The sequence below is a fragment of the Peromyscus californicus genome, unplaced genomic scaffold (genome assembly GCF_007827085.1).
Source record: "Peromyscus californicus insignis strain IS unplaced genomic scaffold, ASM782708v3 Scaffold_4__1_contigs__length_199733344, whole genome shotgun sequence".
NCBI classification, from domain to species: domain Eukaryota; kingdom Metazoa; phylum Chordata; class Mammalia; order Rodentia; family Cricetidae; genus Peromyscus; species Peromyscus californicus.
The window spans coordinates 178318739-178324738 of record NW_026294562.1 but is presented as its reverse complement, the minus strand read 5'-3'; positions in this window follow the sequence as shown (position 1 = coordinate 178324738).

The following is a 6000-nucleotide window of genomic DNA, read 5'->3' as shown; positions in this document are numbered from 1 at the left end:
CTGAAGAAGGCTGATAGATAATATTGGATAGGAGAGGACTAAGACAATGGGATCTAAAATATTATCACCCTGGGTTGTCATAGACAAGGAGGAGAATGTGGTATTCTGGTCAATGACAGGTACAGTGAAGTCCTGGAGTGCAGCTCCCCTCCTGTCTGTGCTTCCCGTCGGATCCCACTGGAGAACACCTGGATAGGAGAGTGCTGAGGCAGAGCTCTGGCCCTGGCCAGTCAGTGCAGTCACCATGGTTGTGCCATCTGGTAAGTAGGGGTAGGCACTGTCCATGAGCTCCTGGCAACAAGTGCTGGAGTCTGATGGCAGGAGCCATGCTGAAATCACAGCTGGGGTGGAAACCTTGAAGAAGTTGCACACACTTCTGGCTAAGGGTGGAGCATTCCTCAGCACAGGTGCAGAAGGCTGCAAGGCACATTCTGTCCCAAAGAAAGGTGCACTTTGGAAATTTTCTGTAGGAAGGAAGAGGACAGTGGGAAGAACAGTGAGATGGAATCTTTATGGCTTCCCATGAGGAGCTTTGTTATCTGCAGTTTTTCCTGTCTGGGCGAGTCTGAGACCTATTTTCCCTCACATATCACAAACAAATGGTTCAGAATGATTCTTGGTAATGGATAGGATGACACTCATTTGATGAGCTGCCTGTTCTTCCTGTGTGGGCATGCACTTCCTAGTTGATCCATGTTGACCCTTGCTCTGACTAGACAACACCCTTCTTTGCCCTGCTTTGTCTTGTTCTGATACCTGCTGTGGTACTGCCTCACACCTGTGTTCCAGAACAGAAGTCTTTAAAGTAGGAGAACCTTAGACAGCTTCTCATGCCTGGGCCTTCGTCCTATTCTGTGCAGAGCTTCATCTATGCAGAGAGAGAGAGAGAGTCTTTGTACCTAAATCAGTCTGACCTTGAAATCACACAGACTGGCCTGCCTCTGCACCATAGTGCTGGCATTGTAGGTTCTTTTCATATCCTCCAGGCTTCGCTCTACTGTGAGCTTTCTTAATGAAATGATGTATCAGGAATTTTATAGATAAGAACTGTATTCAGCTAAGAATCCCTTGGTCATCTAGCTCCTTCTGTTCCCCACTACTTTTTGTGTGAGTCATTACCTCTTACTTTTATATAACCATTCAGCTCATGTACATATATGACTACATGAATACAACCTCCTGATAACATTTCATGTTGATTGCCTGTGTTTCATGTGATGTCTTGTGACTACAAATATATTGTGGAGTTCATCTCTTAATAAGGTTATTTCTTAATTTAATAGTTGGTTAAATTGATTCTTCAATGAATATTTCCACAGTAATTGTTAATTTCTTGTAACTCTCCTAGTTGGGAATCCTTGTGAGAATTCTTGCACACACTGGTGTGTCAGTTCTTGTCCAGAGAACAACTGACTGTGGAGTACCCAGCCCGTGTTGATAACATCCAATACAACCAGTGTTCAAAAAATGTGGAGGATGATGTGGAAGATGGGCAGGATAGAGTGTAAGAGCCAGGGATCAGAGCTGGATATTGTTTTCTATATGTGACAGGAAACCTTTACCTTGACTAATCTCAACAGTGTGGCTGCATAATAATGGGTTGTGATGTGACAATGTCTTGTGTCTTTTTATTTAATCTGTGGTTATCTGTAACATTCAGTTCGCAACTGCCTTTGTGTATCTCCAGGGTCATCTCTGCCGTTTGTCCTTTTTATATGCATATTTTCTAACCACAGTAAGAACCAAATCTAAATGTGACATTCAATTCCAGTAACTCTATCAGCATCAATGGTGTCCCCACTAAACCAAGATTTAAAGTATAGGAAAAATAAGGGGAGAAATGATCAAAAGAAATGTTTTTATAGTTTCTTACCTTACCTGCCATGGTCAGAGGGAGAGTATCAGCAGTCCAGAGTACAACGAAGCAAGAGAATTGGTTGTCCTTGTCTGATCAGCTGACCTGAGTGGCAAGTGTGTCCGGTATCAGACAGCACTTACTGGTCACTGGTCACAGGTGACCTGTGATGATCCAAATTTGTTTACAGGCATTGCCATGGCAACCCCAAATACCTACCAGGTGATGGTAGGGTTGGAGGGAGATTGATGTCATAAACAGGGCAGCAGCCAATGGGAAGGTCAGATTCTGAGCTAACAGATGGGATTGGTTAGAGAAAATGCCAGGACTCCAACAGTAGCCATGGAGGCTGAGGTGTGGGCTAGTGAAAGAGGCAATCCTGGCATGGAAGTCCCCCTTTCATGAGGTTTAGTCCAGGGCATTGGCAGAGCTTCTTATAAGGTTTATCGATGAAGCTGTGTCTATTGTTCCCATGAGGTGTCACCTTCCAGCATAGAGTGTCCCATCATCATACACTGTACATACACAGTCAGTAGCCTTGGGCAAGAAAGAGAGGAACAACTTCATGAAGGAAACGTGGGTGTGAAACCATTTCACTTGATCTGATTTATGAGCTGTCATCCTCTGTCCATGACCCAAGGAAGAGATCAAAGGGCTCCTTTCTGACTGGGTTGAAGAACAGGGTATTGATGCACCTTTGATGATGAACTCCAAGAATCTTCTATTTGGGTTTCTTCTCCTAGAGGCCTTCCTTAGTCTGTGTTGCCCCAGGCACTGCTCATATCTCCCTTCTCTGCTTTTCATCCCTTTTTGGTTTGATTCTTAGACTAGGGTTAACCTGTATCCTTAAAGTGGTGGGAAGTATCATGGTGAACTTCCAGAAGCAGTGGTCTTCTGTTCATTGTGAAGATGCTTGTAATTGGAGGCTGCTGGTTGTAGCAAGCACTTGAGGGGTAACCCCTGTTGTTTGGTTGCTCATCTTGTATCTCACTCTGGTCTCAGACACGTGAGCATTCATTGTATCTTGCCTCCCTTCTTATAGTTTGAAGTTTTTAGTCATTGAGTCTGGCTGCCTTCTCTCTTCATCCACAAGTATAATGAGTGTGACAGTTACTGAAGCTTCTTACTCCTGGCAACAGTCTCTGCAGAATCCTGGGCTTCTAGCATTCTCTGCCATGCTTTTTTCTGAGAAAGGGCTAAAAGGAGACTGGAACACCTGGAGGAGGAAGGCATTTGTTGGTATGTAGTGGTGGGTTACATGAAAATGCAATGTAGGTGTTTTTGTAAGTGTTGCAGCTTGTTGGAAGGGGATCCTGGCAGTTGAGAGCCAAGCAATAGCACAAAGTCAATTTAAGCTAGCAGCTTGCATCTGTTCCACTTAAAGCTTTTCCCAATGCAACCACTCTGCTTTGTTAGGGGAAGGTTTCCCCAGCAAAAGTTACAGTTCTGCTCTGCTCTTCTCCACTGTGGCTAATGTTCCCTCTCTGCTCTGCTCCCTTCTGACAAAAGAAGGTCTCACCCAAACCTCATTCAAGAGATTTATTAGAGGGGAAGAATGCAGGAAGGTTGCTTCCTCTAACAGAGTGGAAAAAGGCATTTCCCAACTGAACGTGTACAGGGCTTATGTAGTAGAGCTTCTTAGTGGGGGAGCTTTTCAGGGTGAGAATTGCTCAGGGTCAAGGCCCTGAGTTTGGACAAACTCAGAGTTTCGTTACATTTTGTGCTCAGGGATTGGTTGGTTTTCTTCCTAAAGGATTGGTTGGTTTTTGTGCTGAGTGTGTCAGGGGCAGAATGTGTTTCTTTGACTCTGGTTTCAGGTCCAAAGTGTGTTTTTATTCACTGGCCATTTTTAACCTTTTGGCTCTGGTTTCAGTGCTATGGTCTGTTTCTTTTATTGACCCTTTTTAAGTTTTTGGATCTTCTTATAGAGGCATGGTTTCGGGGCCACTGTGTGTTTCTTTGGCTGGCTCTTTTATCCTACAGTTTCCCTTTATATTTGAAAAAAAAAGAACAACCCATTTTCCATCTCAGTGTATCTTCACAGACAGGAATGCAAAGTTTTGATGAAATATGGGTAAATCTTGTGTATTCTCTCATTTTGTTTGTGATTGTTATCATTCTCCTTGGTCACTGACTGGTGGGTTCATAGACTGTCTTATGGCATGGGTGTAGTGTGCATTTATAGACATTTCTTACTCTAACTGCCTCAACAAGCACTACTGTGACAGTGTCTGTCAGTCCTCATTGAAAATGACCCTGGAGCCTGTTTAGCGCTCCTCCTGCATTCACATGAGCTGTCAGAACTTTCCATTAGAACCATTTTTACACTGAGCTACTGCTGTATCATGTAGGTACATGTCCAGCTCAGTAGAACTTTTCCTCCATGTAGATTGTATTATATTTTGGATTTCTTGGCAAAGGTCTGCAATAAGACTGTCCTTTTTCATAGGCCAGTAGGCTGCCTTTGTCATTCACCCTTGCAGTTTCCTTCATGACTGACCACTTGTCAGATAATGTGACACATTCCAAGTGGCAATGACTGAAAGTTGGAAGGTTCATCCAGGCTTCTGGTTGTAGATCCATCAGAAAAAAGTGTCCTCTTGTAGCAGCTTAGAACCAAATGAGTAGAACATGACGGGGCCTGTGTTATTTGAATTCTGACAGTGGAAAGAAAATGAGAGATTGATAAGTAGATAGATGGATAGAACTGTGTTCAGTGTTTAATTCTCATAATTTTTGTGCTTTTTACTTTTTAATATTCGCATATTATTTTTCTTTCAGTGTAACAATGACTTATTTCCTCTAACCACTGAATTTAGTTACCACACTCCTTTCAATTATTTTCCAAGTCCTCATTTCTCAATACATACTACCATTCTCTCCCTCTCTACAAAAGAAAAAGCTTTCAAGAGATAACAAACAAATATGATAAAATATTTTTTGGAACAGCATCTCCAAGAAAAGTAAATGTAAGTTAAATAACTTGAAAGATGGTAACCTGTGTGTGTGGGGAAATGGCACTCTCTGAAGACAGATGCCTGCTAAATGCTAAGGACCAGAGGTAGGGTTAAGCCTCAGGAGATGTTGGCCAAGAAGGTCCTTAGTACCTCCTAAAATATGAAATTTATTGTGATTCCGTTGTAAGTTATGAGCAAGAAGTAGAAAGGGGCCAAACTGAATGATTTGCAGAATATGAGAAGTTCAGACTTGCCTGGAGCTGGAACCCCCTTTCTGATAGCCAGCTGGTTGGCTTTCATAGACCAAGCAGGCTCTTCCATCATTTTGGGGGAGAATGGTCAGGAATTGTGCTATTAGGTTGTTGTATGGCTCTTCCACATAGTAAAATGTCAAGAGAGAATTATAAACTGGTAGGGAGAAGGCACAGTTGTTAGGTATATTTGTAACAATTCTCCAATTTGTTATGTGTACACATGCACAGAAGGGAATTCTTATCTTATACTGCAATCCACCATAAAATGTTCTGTGACTGAGTAGTTCCTGCATCCCAGAGGTAAGACAACTGCTATTGTTTTGTTGAATGGAATGGTTGGGTGTCTACATTTCCCTTCTAAACCTTTGCAATTTTGCAGGAGATTAATGTAGTTGCAGATGTAACAGTTACAGTCTGCTTCCTTGCTGGCCATCCTTTGGCATCTGTTTCTGATGCTGTTGGAGAGAGTTGTCATTGTTTCAGCTGCTGAGTCTCAGTGGCTACTGTTGTGTTGAGACGGCAGGCTGGTATTCAGAAACGGATCATGCACAAAGCAGTCCATCCAAAGCTCAGAGAATGTCCTCCAAGTAATCCAATCAAATTGAGAACTGGAGCAGTGGGGTAGAATAGTGTAGCATGGCTTTTTATTCCAAAATCAAGTGAACATCCCATTATGATATGTTAGCAGTGATTACCTTGGATGGATGGAGAACTTAGAAAGTAATTGAAAAGAAAGTTACAGTGATAGACAGGTCTGTGGCTGTGAAGCTTAACTGTACATAGTAGAAGGAGCCATGGAGATTCATGAAAACTTGACTTGGCATTCTAAACGTTACTTGCATTTGACTATCAGGCCCATTGGAAAATGGTCTTTCTTGATGCTAGAGAATAGAAGTGGAGAGTTAACTGAAAGTAGGAGCCTTCCAAGTATTGC